This window comes from Drosophila persimilis, unplaced genomic scaffold (assembly GCF_003286085.1).
Source record: "Drosophila persimilis strain 14011-0111.01,24,50 unplaced genomic scaffold, DperRS2 tig00000766-arrow-arrow-pilon, whole genome shotgun sequence".
Taxonomy (NCBI): Eukaryota; Metazoa; Arthropoda; class Insecta; order Diptera; family Drosophilidae; genus Drosophila; species Drosophila persimilis.
In genome coordinates, this window is record NW_020825350.1 from 1 (window position 1) to 13,824 (window position 13,824).

Below are 13,824 nucleotides of genomic sequence, written 5' to 3' on the forward strand. Positions count from 1 at the left end.
CATAAAGGGCTCGCAAACGATATTGCAAAAGGCTCGCAAAAGATATCATAAACGGCTCGCAAAAGTCTCGCAAAAAATATCATAAGCGGCTCGCAAAAGTCTCGCAAAAGATATCATAAAAGGCTCGCAAAAGATCCGTTTTTGAGCTACCGAAAATTAAACTTTCACTGCCACAAACTGAGCGACTAGTGATTCATTTTCTTATCGTTTTCGGATCTCAATTCGATAGTTTTACACGGCTGAGTTTCGCTTAGCTCTCGTTTGCGATATCTTTTACGAAGTTTTGGTCCACTGGCATGGTCGTTGGCGAAAGCCTGGGAGCTGAACGTTGGTTTCCTTTGTGTTCTGCTTTCGACTGACCAAAACTAACAATAGGATGTGTTTTTAGTTCAAACGACTAGACTAGGATCTGCTGGCAGGGATTGGATGTGGTATGGGGTGCCTGTATTTATGCATTTATTTAGAAAAAGAAAACCAAACGCCGTTCCCCTTCGAACAATAGTAATATAAATTTTAATTGTATCCATGACCCTTGGCCAAAATATAATTCAAGGAAAATAAAAACGAAAAATTAAAAACGAAACGAAAATACGGCAAAAGGCAAAAAGTTGGTGACGAAGCCAACAACACGCGGTGTTCCCAAGCGGTCCCTCATCTAAGTACTAACCGCGCCCGACGCTGCTTAATTTCGGTGATCGGACGAGAACCGATGTATTCAGCGTAGTATCCCAGTGGACCAAAAAGCGATGGTAAAACGGAACTATCATAAAATGTCCGGAAACGCACTTAGAAATGATAAAAATCCGGGAGCGATGAGTGAAGTCTCGCAAAATGCTCGCAGACGGACTTAGAAAAGAGCATTTACCGGACAAAAACCGAGTGACGATAAAGTCTCGCAAAACTATCACAAACGGACTTAAAAACGGGTGAAAAATGGACAGAAAAGTGAAACATAACGGAAAAAATAGCTAGGTACGGGTGAAGTCTCACAAAATGCTCGCAGACGGACTCAGAAAAGAGCATTTACCGGACGAAAACCGTGCGACGACCAAAGTCTCGCAAAACTATCACAAACGGACTTAAAAACGGGCACAATACGCAAGAAACGCCGGATCACGTAATAGAACATGAACGAACATGTCAAACTGCGGCCCGGCACAACGCCGCCGTTTTTTCGTTTTGTGTTATTTTGTGATTAAAAACCGCAGCAGAAGGACGTAAACGGGGAGTTAAATCATAAAAATAGTGAAAAAAAGGAAAAATCGGTAAGTAAATTATTATTTATTTAATAGTATAGTATAGTGCACAAAATTTGAGTTTGGGAGCAGTATAAGACCCCAAAAAGACAACAATCTACACATTCTGTGTATATATTTTTTTCTAGCCATCTTCTTGTGCATCAGGCCACCTGCGTCAACGAATATAACAATTTTCGCTGGAACTGACTTTGCGCACCATTTATACACAGGGGAGTACTAATATTAATAAAAAATGCCATTTAAGCGTAAAAGCAGGAAATATATATGCGAATCGAAGCATATCAATAAAAGTACATCGAACATTAATATTATTGACAAAAAAATGGACCTTATGCTTAATAAACTCGACGGAATAAATAACCTGGACAAAAAAATGGACATCATGATTAATAAACTGGACCGAAACACAGCGGAAATGGTGGCTCTTCGTTCCGAAATTGGCTCCATTAAGGCGAAGGTTTGTGGTGAGATCCGCAAACCCAAAGTAGTTCTGCCTTGCCAACCGCTCACAACCATAGAAGAATTGGATCATTTCGAGCATAACTTGCAGGAAGAAAGTTTCTTCAAAAATGTGGTAAGTGTTTTGCGTGAAACTCACGAGCTAAAAATATATTCAAAAATAATTCTGTACAGATCGCAGAGTTAATGATGTCGGGCGAGAAAGCATTCGACAAATGGATTCGGAGTTCTTGGCGTTCAATTGTGTCCGACGAGGTCGCACGACAGTGCTCTTGGCGGGGCACAGAGGAGAAAAAGTGCATTAGGGGCTTGCGGGTTACTCTAGCCATCCGTAGTAAGTATTATTTTCAAATTAATATGTATATTGTAATATAATAAACATGATTATTTGTTTACAGCGGGATTTAAGGAAAGATTTTCGTTAGAAGACGCCGATTTCGACCGAATCACGCAAAAATTTTTCCAGTACGCCCAGGACAGAGTGTCGAAGGAGAAAAAACAAATTAAATTTAATTCACTAATATAATTTTTTAATCTATTTATGTACCACCAAAATTAAAAATTAAAATTAATTAAAATAAAATTAAAAATTATAAAAGCAAAAAAAAAATTGTGCGTCCCTTTTCATATTACTTTCGGCTCGCAAAAGATATCATAAAGGGCTCGCAAACGATATTGCAAAAGGCTCGCAAACGATATTGCAAAAGGCTCGCAAAAGATATCATAAACGGCTCGCAAAAGTCTCGCAAAAGTCTCGCAAAATATATTATAAGCGGCTCGCAAAAGTCTCGCAAAAGATATCATAAAAGGCTCGCAAAAGATCCGTTTTTGAGCTACCGAAAATTAAGCTTTCACTGCCACAAACTGAGCGACTAGTGATTCATTTTCTTATCGTTTTCGGATCTCAATTCGATAGTTTTACACGGCTGAGTTTCGCTTAGCTCTCGTTTGCGATATCTTTTACGAAGTTTTGGTCCACTGGCATGGTCGTTGGCGAAAGTCTGGGAGCTGAACGTTGGTTTCCTTTGTGTTCTGCCTTCGACTGACCAAAACTAACAATAGGATGTGTTTTTAGTTCAAACGACTAGACTAGGATCTGCTGGCAGGGATTGGATGTGATATGTGGTGCCTGTATTTATGCATTTATTTAGAAAAAGAAAACCAAATGCCGTTCCCCTTCGAACAATAGTAATATAAATTTAAATAATCCATGTCCCTTGGCCAAAAAAAAATTCAAGGAAAATAAAAACGAAAAAAGAAAAATTAAAAACGAAACGAAAATACGGCAAAAGGCAAAAAGTTGGTGACGAAGCCAACAACACGCGGTGTTCCCAAGCGGTCCCCCATCTACGTACTAACCGCGCCCGACGCTGCTTAATTTCGGTGATCGGACGAGAACCGATGTATTCAGCGTAGTATCCCAGTGGACCAAAAAGCGATGGTAAAACGGAACTATCATAAAATGTCCGGAAACGCACTTAGAAATGATAAAAATCCGGGAGCGATGAGTGAAGTCTCGCAAAATGCTCGCAGACGGACTTAGAAAAGAGCATTTACCGGACAAAAACCGAGTGACGATAAAGTCTCGCAAAACTATCACAAACGGACTTAAAAACGGGTGAAAAATGGACAGAAAAGTGAAACATAACGGAAAAAATAGCTAGGTACGGGTGAAGTCTCACAAAATGCTCGCAGACGGACTCAGAAAAGAGCATTTACCGGACGAAAACCGTGCGACGACCAAAGTCTCGCAAAACTATCACAAACGGACTTAAAAACGGGCACAATACGCAAGAAACGCCGGATCACGTAATAGAACATGAACGAACATGTCAAACTGCGGCCCGGCACAACGCCGCCGTTTTTTCGTTTTGTGTTATTTTGTGATTAAAAACCGCAGCAGAAGGACGTAAACGGGGAGTTAAATCATAAAAATAGTGAAAAAAAGGAAAAATCGGTAAGTAAATTATTATTTATTTAATAGTATAGTATAGTGCACAAAATTTGAGTTTGGGAGCAGTATAAGACCCCAAAAAGACAACAATCTACACATTCTGTGTATATATTTTTTTCTAGCCATCTTCTTGTGCATCAGGCCACCTGCGTCAACGAATATAACAATTTTCGCTGGAACTGACTTTGCGCACTATTTATACCCGATACTCAAAATGAGTATTGGGGTATATTAGATTTGTGGTAAAAGTGGATGTGTGTAACGTCCAGAAGGAATCGTTTCCGACCCTATAAAGTATATATATTCTTGATCAGCATCAATAGCCGAGTCGATTGAGCCCTGTCTGTCTGTCCGTCCGTCCGTCTGTCCGTCTGTCCGTCTGTCCGTCCCCTTCAGCGCCTAATGCTCAAAGACTATAAGAGCTAGAGCAACGATGTTTTGGATCCAGACTTCTGTGATATGTCACTGCTCCAAAAATATTTCAAAACTTTGCCCCGCCCACTTCCGCCCCCACAAAGGGCGAAAATCTGTGGCATCCACAATTTCGACGATACGAGAAAACTAAAAACGCAGAATCGTAGAAGATGACTATATCTTCTAGAGTGCAAAATCTGAACCAGATCGTATAATTATTACAGCCAGAATCACGAAAACAATTTCACTCTTTCTCGCTCTGTCTCACTCTAACACACAGGTTTCATGGTCGGTTTTGCCAATTGCAAAATATGAGTTCAAGGATCTCAGAACCTATAAAAGCCAGAGCAACCAAATTTGGTATCCACACTCCTGTGATATCGGACCTTGACCGTTTCCTGTCCAAATTTCGCCACACCCCCTTCCGCCCCCGCAAAGGACGAAAATCTGAGGCAACCACAAATCTCAGAGACTATTAAGGCTATAGTAACCAAATTTGGTGCACACACTCCTTTAAGATGTCACTATAAAACGTATATCTCAGAATTTCGCCCCACCTCCATCCGCCCCCACAAAGGACGAAAATCTGTTGCATCCACAATATTGCAGATTTGAGAAAACTAAAAACGCAGAATCATAGATAATGACCATATCTATTAGATTGCTGAATCTGGATCAGATCAGACCATTTTTTTAGCCAAAAGGAACAAATCAATTTGCAGTGGCTACGCAGCGCCCGACGTCACGCTCAGACTGATTTTCTGTCTCTCTCGCACGCACTCTTTGTCGTGTCGTTAAATATTAGCGGCGTCTGCCGGAGGAGAGCCATACTGACTTAGTATCGGGTATAACCTTAGAGTTGCGGTGTCCGCAGCAACTCACAACGTTCCACCTCGTTTTTTTATACACAGGGGAGTACTAATATTAATAAAAAATGCCATTTAAGCGTAAAAGCAGGAAATATATATGCGAATCGAAGCATATCAATAAAAGTACATCGAACATTAATATTATTGACAAAAAAATGGACCTTATGCTTAATAAACTCGACGGAATAAATAACCTGGACAAAAAAATGGACATCATGATTAATAAACTGGACCGAAACACAGCGGAAATGGTGGCTCTTCGTTCCGAAATTGGCTCCATTAAGGCGAAGGTTTGTGGTGAGATCCGCAAACCCAAAGTAGTTCTGCCTTGCCAACCGCTCACAACCATAGAAGAATTGGATCATTTCGAGCATAACTTGCAGGAAGAAAGTTTCTTCAAAAATGTGGTAAGTGTTTTGCGTGAAACTCACGAGCTAAAAATATATTCAAAAATAATTCTGTACAGATCGCAGAGTTAATGATGTCGGGCGAGAAAGCATTCGACAAATGGATTCGGAGTTCTTGGCGTTCAATTGTGTCCGACGAGGTCGCACGACAGTGCTCTTGGCGGGGCACAGAGGAGAAAAAGTGCATTAGGGGCTTGCGGGTTACTCTAGCCATCCGTAGTAAGTATTATTTTCAAATTAATATGTATATTGTAATATAATAAACATGATTATTTGTTTACAGCGGGATTTAAGGAAAGATTTTCGTTAGAAGACGCCGATTTCGACCGAATTACGCAAAAATTTTTCCAGTACGCCCAGGACAGAGTGTCGAAGGAGAAAAAACAAATTAAATTTAATTCACTAATATAATTTTTTAATCTATTTATGTACCACCAAAATTAAAAATTAAAATTAATTAAAATAAAATTAAAAATTAAAATTAATTAAAATAAAATTAAAAATTATAAAAAACAAAAAAAAATTTTGCGTCCCTTTTCATATTACTTTCGGCTCGCAAAAGATATCATAAAGGGCTCGCAAACGATATTGCAAAAGGCTCGCAAAAGATATCATAAACGGCTCGCAAAAGTCTCGCAAAAAATATCATAAGCGGCTCGCAAAAGTCTCGCAAAAGATATCATAAAAGGCTCGCAAAAGATCAGTTTTTGAGCTACCGAAAATTAAACTTTCACTGCCACAAACTGAGCGACTAGTGATTCATTTTCTTATCGTTTTCGGATCTCAATTCGATAGTTTTACACGGCTGAGTTTCGCTTAGCTCTCGTTTGCGATATCTTTTACGAAGTTTTGGTCCACTGGCATGGTCGTTGGCGAAAGCCTGGGAGCTGAACGTTGGTTTCCTTTGTGTTCTGCTTTCGACTGACCAAAACTAACAATAGGATGTGTTTTTAGGTCAAACGACTAGACTAGGATCTGCTGGCAGGGATTGGATGTGGTATGGGGTGCCTGTATTTATGCATTTATTTAGAAAGAGAAAATCGGACGAGAACCGATGTATTCAGCGTAGTATGGTCGTTGGCGAAAGCCTGGGAGCTGAACGTTGGTTTCCTTTGTGTTCTGCCTTCGACTGACCAAAACTAACAATAAGATGGGTTTTAGTTCAAACGACTAGACTAGGATCTGCTGGCAGGGATTGGATGTGGTATGGGGTGCCTGTATTTATGCATTTATTTAGAAAAGGAAAACCAAATGCCGTTCCCCTTCGAACAATAGTAATATACATTTTAATTGTATCCATGTCCCTTGGGCAAAATATAATTCAAGGAAAATAAAAACGAAAAAAGAAAAATAAAAAAAGAAACGAAAATACGGCAAAAGGCAAAAAGTTGGTGACGAAGCCAACAACGCGCGGTGTTCCCAAGCGGTCCCCCATCTAAGTACTAACCGCGCCCGACGCTGCTTAATTTCGGTGATCGGACGAGAACCGATGTATTCAGCGTAGTATGGTCGTTGGCGAAAGCCTGGGAGCTGAACGTTGGTTTCCTTTGTGTTCTGCCTTCGACTGACCAAAACTAACAATAAGATGGGTTTTAGTTCAAACGACTAGACTAGGATCTGCTGGCAGGGATTGGATGTGGTATGGAGTGCCTGTATTTATGCATTTATTTAGAAAAGGAAAACCAAATGCCGTTCCCCTTTGAACAATAGTAATACAAATTTTAATTGTATCCATGACCCTTGGGCAAAATATAATTCAAGGAAAATAAAAACGAAAAAAGAAAAATTAAAATCGAAACGAAAATACGGCAAAAGGCAAAAAGTTGGTGACGAAGCCAACAACACGCGGTGTTCCCAAGCGGTCCCCCATCTAAGTACTAACCGCGCCCGACGCTGCTTAATTTCGGTGATCGGACGAGAACCGATGTATTCAGCGTAGTATGGTCGTTGGCGAAAGCCTGGGAGCTGAACGTTGGTTTTCCTTTGTGTTCTGCTTTCGACTGACCAAAACTAACAATAGCATGTGTTTTTAGTTCAAACGACTAGACTAGGATCTGCTGGCAGGGATTGGATGTGGTATGGGGTGCCTGTATTTATGCATTTATTTAGAAAGAGAAAATCGGACGAGAACCGATGTATTCAGCGTAGTATGGTCGTTGGCGAAAGCCTGGGAGCTGAACGTTGATTTTCCTTTGTGTTCTGCTTTCGACTGACCAAAACTAACAATAGCATGTGTTTTTAGTTCAAACGACTAGACTAGGATCTGCTGGCAGGGATTGGATGTGGTATGGGGTGCCTGTATTTATGCATTTATTTAGAAAAGGAAAACCAAATGCCGTTCCCCTTCGAACAATAGTAATATAAATTTTAATTGTATCCATGACCCTTGGCCAAAATATAATTCAAGGAAAATAAAAACGAAAAAAGAAAAATGAAAAACGAAACGAAAATACGACAAAAGGCAAAAAGTTGGTGACGAAGCCAACAACACGCGGTGTTCCCAAGCGGTCCCCCATCTAAGTACTAACCGCGCCCGACGCTGCTTAATTTCGGTGATCGGACGAGAACCGATGTATTCAGCGTAGTATGGTCGTTGGCGAAAGCCTGGGAGCTGAACGTTGGTTTCCTTTGTGTTCTGCCTTCGACTGACCAAAACTAACAATAAGATGGGTTTTAGTTCAAACGACTAGACTAGGATCTGCTGGCAGGGATTGGATGTGGTATGGAGTGCCTGTATTTATGCATTTATTTAGAAAGAGAAAACCAAATGCCGTTCCCCTTCGAACAATAGTAATATACATTTTAATTGTATCCATGTCCCTTGGGTAAAATATAATTCAAGGAAAATAAAAACGAAAAATAAAAAAAGAAACGAAAATACGGCAAAAGGCAAAAAGTTGGTGACGAAGCCAACAACACGCGGTGTTCCCAAGCGGTCCCCCATCTAAGTACTAACCGCGCCCGACGCTGCTTAATTTCGGTGATCGGACGAGAACCGATGTATTCAGCGTAGTATGGTCGTTGGCGAAAGCCTGGGAGCTGAACGTTGGTTTCCTTGGTGTTATGCCTTCGACTGACCAAAACTAACAATAAGATGGGTTTTAGTTCAAACGACTAGACTAGGATCTGCTGGCAGGGATTGGATGTGGTATGGAGTGCCTGTATTTATGCATTTATTTAGAAAAGGAAAACCAAATGCCGTTCCCCTTCGAACAATAGTAATATACATTTTAATTGTATCCATGTCCCTTGGCCAAAATATAATTCAAGGAAAATAAAAACGAAAAAAGAAAAATGAAAAACGAAACGAAAATACGGCAAAAGGCAAAAGGCAAAAAGTTGGTGACGAAGCCAACAACACGCGGTGTTCCCAAGCGGTCCCCCATCTAAGTACTAACCGCGCCCGACGCTGCTTAATTTCGGTGATCGGACGAGAACCGATGTATTCAGCGTAGTATGGTCGTTGGCGAAAGCCTGGGAGCTGAACGTTGGTTTCCTTTGTGTTCTGCCTTCGACTGACCAAAACTAACAATAAGATGGGTTTTAGTTCAAACGACTAGACTAGGATCTGCTGGCAGGGATTGGATGTGGTATGGAGTGCCTGTATTTATGCATTTATTTAGAAAAGGAAAACCAAATGCCGTTCCCCTTCGAACAATAGTAATATACATTTTAATTGTATCCATGTCCCTTGGGCAAAATATAATTCAAGGAAAATAAAAACGAAAAAAGAAAAATAAAAAAAGAAACGAAAATACGGCAAAAGGCAAAAAGTTGGTGACGAAGCCAACAACACGCGGTGTTCCCAAGCGGTCCCCCATCTAAGTACTAACCGCGCCCGACGCTGCTTAATTTCGGTGATCGGACGAGAACCGATGTATTCAGCGTAGTATGGTCGTTGGCGAAAGCCTGGGAGCTGAACGTTGGTTTTCCTTTGTGTTCTGCTTTCGACTGACCAAAACTAACAATAGCATGTGTTTTTAGTTCAAACGACTAGACTAGGATCTGCTGGCAGGGATTGGATGTGGTATGGGGTGCCTGTATTTATGCATTTATTTAGAAAAGGAAAACCAAATGCCGTTCCCCTTCGAACAATAGTAATATAAATTTTAATTGTATCCATGACCCTTGGCCAAAATATAATTCAAGGAAAATAAAAACGAAAAAAGAAAAATGAAAAACGAAACGAAAATACGACAAAAGGCAAAAAGTTGGTGACGAAGCCAACAACACGCGGTGTTCCCAAGCGGTCCCCCATCTAAGTACTAACCGCGCCCGACGCTGCTTAATTTCGGTGATCGGACGAGAACCGATGTATTCAGCGTAGTATGGTCGTTGGCGAAAGCCTGGGAGCTGAACGTTGGTTTTCCTTTGTGTTCTGCCTTCGACTGACCAAAACTAGCAATAAGATGGGTTTTAGTTCAAACGACTAGACTAGGATCTGCTGGCAGGGATTGGATGTGGTATGGGGTGCCTGTATTTATGCATTTATTTAGAAAAGGAAAACCAAATGCCGTTCCCCTTCGAACAATAGTAATATAAATTTTAATTGTATCCATGACCCTTGGGCAAAATATAATTCAAGGAAAATAAAAACGAAAAATGAAAAACGAAACGAAAATACGGCAAAAGGTAAAAGGCAAAAAGTTGGTGACGAAGCCAACAAACACGCGGTGTTCCCAAGCGGTCCCCCATCTAAGTACTAACCGCGCCCGACGCTGCTTAATTTCGGTGATCGGACGAGAACCGATGTATTCAGCGTAGTATGGTCGTTGGCGAAAGCCTGGGAGCTGAACGTTGGTTTTCCTTTGTGTTCTGCTTTCGACTGACCAAAACTAACAATAGCATGTGTTTTTAGTTCAAACGACTAGACTAGGATCTGCTGGCAGGGATTGGATGTGGTATGGAGTGCCTGTATTTATGCATTTATTTAGAAAGAGAAAATCGGACGAGAACCGATGTATTCAGCGTAGTATGGTCGTTGGCGAAAGCCTGGGAGCTGAACGTTGGTTTCCTTTGTGTTCTGCCTTCGACTGACCAAAACTAACAATAAGATGGGTTTTAGTTCAAACGACTAGACTAGGATCTGCTGGCAGGGATTGGATGTGGTATGGAGTGCCTGTATTTATGCATTTATTTAGAAAGAGAAAACCAAATGCCGTTCCCCTTCGAACAATAGTAATATACATTTTAATTGTATCCATGTCCCTTGGGTAAAATATAATTCAAGGAAAATAAAAACGAAAAATAAAAAAAGAAACGAAAATACGGCAAAAGGCAAAAAGTTGGTGACGAAGCCAACAACACGCGGTGTTCCCAAGCGGTCCCCCATCTAAGTACTAACCGCGCCCGACGCTGCTTAATTTCGGTGATCGGACGAGAACCGATGTATTCAGCGTAGTATGGTCGTTGGCGAAAGCCTGGGAGCTGAACGTTGGTTTCCTTTGTGTTCTGCCTTCGACTGACCAAAACTAACAATAAGATGGGTTTTAGTTCAAACGACTAGACTAGGATCTGCTGGCAGGGATTGGATGTGGTATGGAGTGCCTGTATTTATGCATTTATTTAGAAAAGGAAAACCAAATGCCGTTCCCCTTCGAACAATAGTAATATACATTTTAATTGTATCCATGTCCCTTGGCCAAAATATAATTCAAGGAAAATAAAAACGAAAAAAGAAAAATGAAAAACGAAACGAAAATACGGCAAAAGGCAAAAGGCAAAAAGTTGGTGACGAAGCCAACAACACGCGGTGTTCCCAAGCGGTCCCCCATCTAAGTACTAACCGCGCCCGACGCTGCTTAATTTCGGTGATCGGACGAGAACCGATGTATTCAGCGTAGTATGGTCGTTGGCGAAAGCCTGGGAGCTGAACGTTGGTTTCCTTTGTGTTCTGCCTTCGACTGACCAAAACTAACAATAAGATGGGTTTTAGTTCAAACGACTAGACTAGGATCTGCTGGCAGGGATTGGATGTGGTATGGAGTGCCTGTATTTATGCATTTATTTAGAAAAGGAAAACCAAATGCCGTTCCCCTTCGAACAATAGTAATATACATTTTAATTGTATCCATGTCCCTTGGGCAAAATATAATTCAAGGAAAATAAAAACGAAAAAAGAAAAATAAAAAAAGAAACGAAAATACGGCAAAAGGCAAAAAGTTGGTGACGAAGCCAACAACACGCGGTGTTCCCAAGCGGTCCCCCATCTAAGTACTAACCGCGCCCGACGCTGCTTAATTTCGGTGATCGGACGAGAACCGATGTATTCAGCGTAGTATGGTCGTTGGCGAAAGCCTGGGAGCTGAACGTTGGTTTTCCTTTGTGTTCTGCTTTCGACTGACCAAAACTAACAATAGCATGTGTTTTTAGTTCAAACGACTAGACTAGGATCTGCTGGCAGGGATTGGATGTGGTATGGAGTGCCTGTATTTATGCATTTATTTAGAAAGAGAAAATCGGACGAGAACCGATGTATTCAGCGTAGTATGGTCGTTGGCGAAAGCCTGGGAGCTGAACGTTGGTTTCCTTGGTGTTATGCCTTCGACTGACCAAAACTAGCAATAAGATGGGTTTTAGTTCAAACGACTAGACTAGGATCTGCTGGCAGGGATTGGATGTGGTATGGAGTGCCTGTATTTATGCATTTATTTAGAAAGAGAAAATCGGACGAGAACCGATGTATTCAGCGTAGTATGGTCGTTGGCGAAAGCCTGGGAGCTGAACGTTGGTTTCCTTTGTGTTCTGCCTTCGACTGACCAAAACTAACAATAAGATGGGTTTTAGTTCAAACGACTAGACTAGGATCTGCTGGCAGGGATTGGATGTGGTATGGAGTGCCTGTATTTATGCATTTATTTAGAAAGAGAAAACCAAATGCCGTTCCCCTTCGAACAATAGTAATATACATTTTAATTGTATCCATGTCCCTTGGGTAAAATATAATTCAAGGAAAATAAAAACGAAAAATAAAAAAAGAAACGAAAATACGGCAAAAGGCAAAAAGTTGGTGACGAAGCCAACAACACGCGGTGTTCCCAAGCGGTCCCCCATCTAAGTACTAACCGCGCCCGACGCTGCTTAATTTCGGTGATCGGACGAGAACCGATGTATTCAGCGTAGTATGGTCGTTGGCGAAAGCCTGGGAGCTGAACGTTGGTTTCCTTTGTGTTCTGCCTTCGACTGACCAAAACTAACAATAAGATGGGTTTTAGTTCAAACGACTAGACTAGGATCTGCTGGCAGGGATTGGATGTGGTATGGAGTGCCTGTATTTATGCATTTATTTAGAAAAGGAAAACCAAATGCCGTTCCCCTTCGAACAATAGTAATATACATTTTAATTGTATCCATGTCCCTTGGCCAAAATATAATTCAAGGAAAATAAAAACGAAAAAAGAAAAATGAAAAACGAAACGAAAATACGGCAAAAGGCAAAAGGCAAAAAGTTGGTGACGAAGCCAACAACACGCGGTGTTCCCAAGCGGTCCCCCATCTAAGTACTAACCGCGCCCGACGCTGCTTAATTTCGGTGATCGGACGAGAACCGATGTATTCAGCGTAGTATGGTCGTTGGCGAAAGCCTGGGAGCTGAACGTTGGTTTTCCTTTGTGTTCTGCCTTCGACTGACCAAAACTAGCAATAAGATGGGTTTTAGTTCAAACGACTAGACTAGGATCTGCTGGCAGGGATTGGATGTGGTATGGGGTGCCTGTATTTATGCATTTATTTAGAAAAGGAAAACCAAATGCCGTTCCCCTTCGAACAATAGTAATATAAATTTTAATTGTATCCATGACCCTTGGGCAAAATATAATTCAAGGAAAATAAAAACGAAAAATGAAAAACGAAACGAAAATACGGCAAAAGGTAAAAGGCAAAAAGTTGGTGACGAAGCCAACAAACACGCGGTGTTCCCAAGCGGTCCCCCATCTAAGTACTAACCGCGCCCGACGCTGCTTAATTTCGGTGATCGGACGAGAACCGATGTATTCAGCGTAGTATGGTCGTTGGCGAAAGCCTGGGAGCTGAACGTTGGTTTTCCTTTGTGTTCTGCTTTCGACTGACCAAAACTAACAATAGCATGTGTTTTTAGTTCAAACGACTAGACTAGGATCTGCTGGCAGGGATTGGATGTGGTATGGAGTGCCTGTATTTATGCATTTATTTAGAAAGAGAAAATCGGACGAGAACCGATGTATTCAGCGTAGTATGGTCGTTGGCGAAAGCCTGGGAGCTGAACGTTGGTTTCCTTGGTGTTATGCCTTCGACTGACCAAAACTAGCAATAAGATGGGTTTTAGTTCAAACGACTAGACTAGGATCTGCTGGCAGGGATTGGATGTGGTATGGGGTGCCTGTATTTATGCATTTATTTAGAAAGAGAAAATCGGACGAGAACCGATGTATTCAGCGTAGTATGGTCGTTGGCGAAAGCCTGGGAGCTGAACGTTGGTTTCCTTT

General features: G+C 41.3%; 12 non-coding genes and 4 pseudogenes across 12 annotated transcripts; all 16 read right to left on the minus strand.

The window, feature by feature from the left end:
* Positions 1-618: 618 nt before the first annotated feature.
* Positions 619-737, minus strand: LOC113566555 (annotated as a pseudogene).
* A 2,291-nt stretch (positions 738-3,028) lies between these two features.
* On the minus strand, positions 3,029-3,147 carry LOC6604213 (annotated as a pseudogene).
* Positions 3,148-6,760: 3,613 nt separating this feature from the next.
* On the minus strand, positions 6,761-6,879 carry LOC6603220. The gene has a single exon (XR_048205.2). It is a non-coding gene; the product is annotated as a 5S ribosomal RNA (ribosomal RNA).
* A 316-nt stretch (positions 6,880-7,195) lies between these two features.
* On the minus strand, positions 7,196-7,314 carry LOC6604192. The gene has a single exon (XR_048257.1). It is a non-coding gene; the product is annotated as a 5S ribosomal RNA (ribosomal RNA).
* Positions 7,315-7,841: 527 nt separating this feature from the next.
* Positions 7,842-7,960, minus strand: LOC6604193. The gene has a single exon (XR_048256.2). It is a non-coding gene; the product is annotated as a 5S ribosomal RNA (ribosomal RNA).
* Positions 7,961-8,269: 309 nt separating this feature from the next.
* On the minus strand, positions 8,270-8,388 carry LOC6604195. Its single transcript, XR_048255.1, has one exon. It is a non-coding gene; the product is annotated as a 5S ribosomal RNA (ribosomal RNA).
* Positions 8,389-8,711: 323 nt separating this feature from the next.
* LOC6604548 lies at positions 8,712-8,830 on the minus strand. Its single transcript, XR_048285.1, has one exon. It is a non-coding gene; the product is annotated as a 5S ribosomal RNA (ribosomal RNA).
* Positions 8,831-9,146: 316 nt separating this feature from the next.
* LOC6604547 lies at positions 9,147-9,265 on the minus strand. The gene has a single exon (XR_048286.1). It is a non-coding gene; the product is annotated as a 5S ribosomal RNA (ribosomal RNA).
* Positions 9,266-9,583: 318 nt separating this feature from the next.
* On the minus strand, positions 9,584-9,702 carry LOC113566551. The gene has a single exon (XR_003409135.1). It is a non-coding gene; the product is annotated as a 5S ribosomal RNA (ribosomal RNA).
* Positions 9,703-10,019: 317 nt separating this feature from the next.
* On the minus strand, positions 10,020-10,139 carry LOC6603219 (annotated as a pseudogene).
* Positions 10,140-10,657: 518 nt separating this feature from the next.
* LOC6604244 lies at positions 10,658-10,776 on the minus strand. Its single transcript, XR_048264.2, has one exon. It is a non-coding gene; the product is annotated as a 5S ribosomal RNA (ribosomal RNA).
* Positions 10,777-11,099: 323 nt separating this feature from the next.
* On the minus strand, positions 11,100-11,218 carry LOC6603221. The gene has a single exon (XR_048206.1). It is a non-coding gene; the product is annotated as a 5S ribosomal RNA (ribosomal RNA).
* A 316-nt stretch (positions 11,219-11,534) lies between these two features.
* Positions 11,535-11,653, minus strand: LOC6604247. The gene has a single exon (XR_048262.2). It is a non-coding gene; the product is annotated as a 5S ribosomal RNA (ribosomal RNA).
* Positions 11,654-12,378: 725 nt separating this feature from the next.
* LOC113566552 lies at positions 12,379-12,497 on the minus strand. Its single transcript, XR_003409136.1, has one exon. It is a non-coding gene; the product is annotated as a 5S ribosomal RNA (ribosomal RNA).
* A 323-nt stretch (positions 12,498-12,820) lies between these two features.
* LOC6604628 lies at positions 12,821-12,939 on the minus strand. The gene has a single exon (XR_048288.1). It is a non-coding gene; the product is annotated as a 5S ribosomal RNA (ribosomal RNA).
* A 317-nt stretch (positions 12,940-13,256) lies between these two features.
* On the minus strand, positions 13,257-13,376 carry LOC6604627 (annotated as a pseudogene).
* Positions 13,377-13,824: the final 448 nt, after the last annotated feature.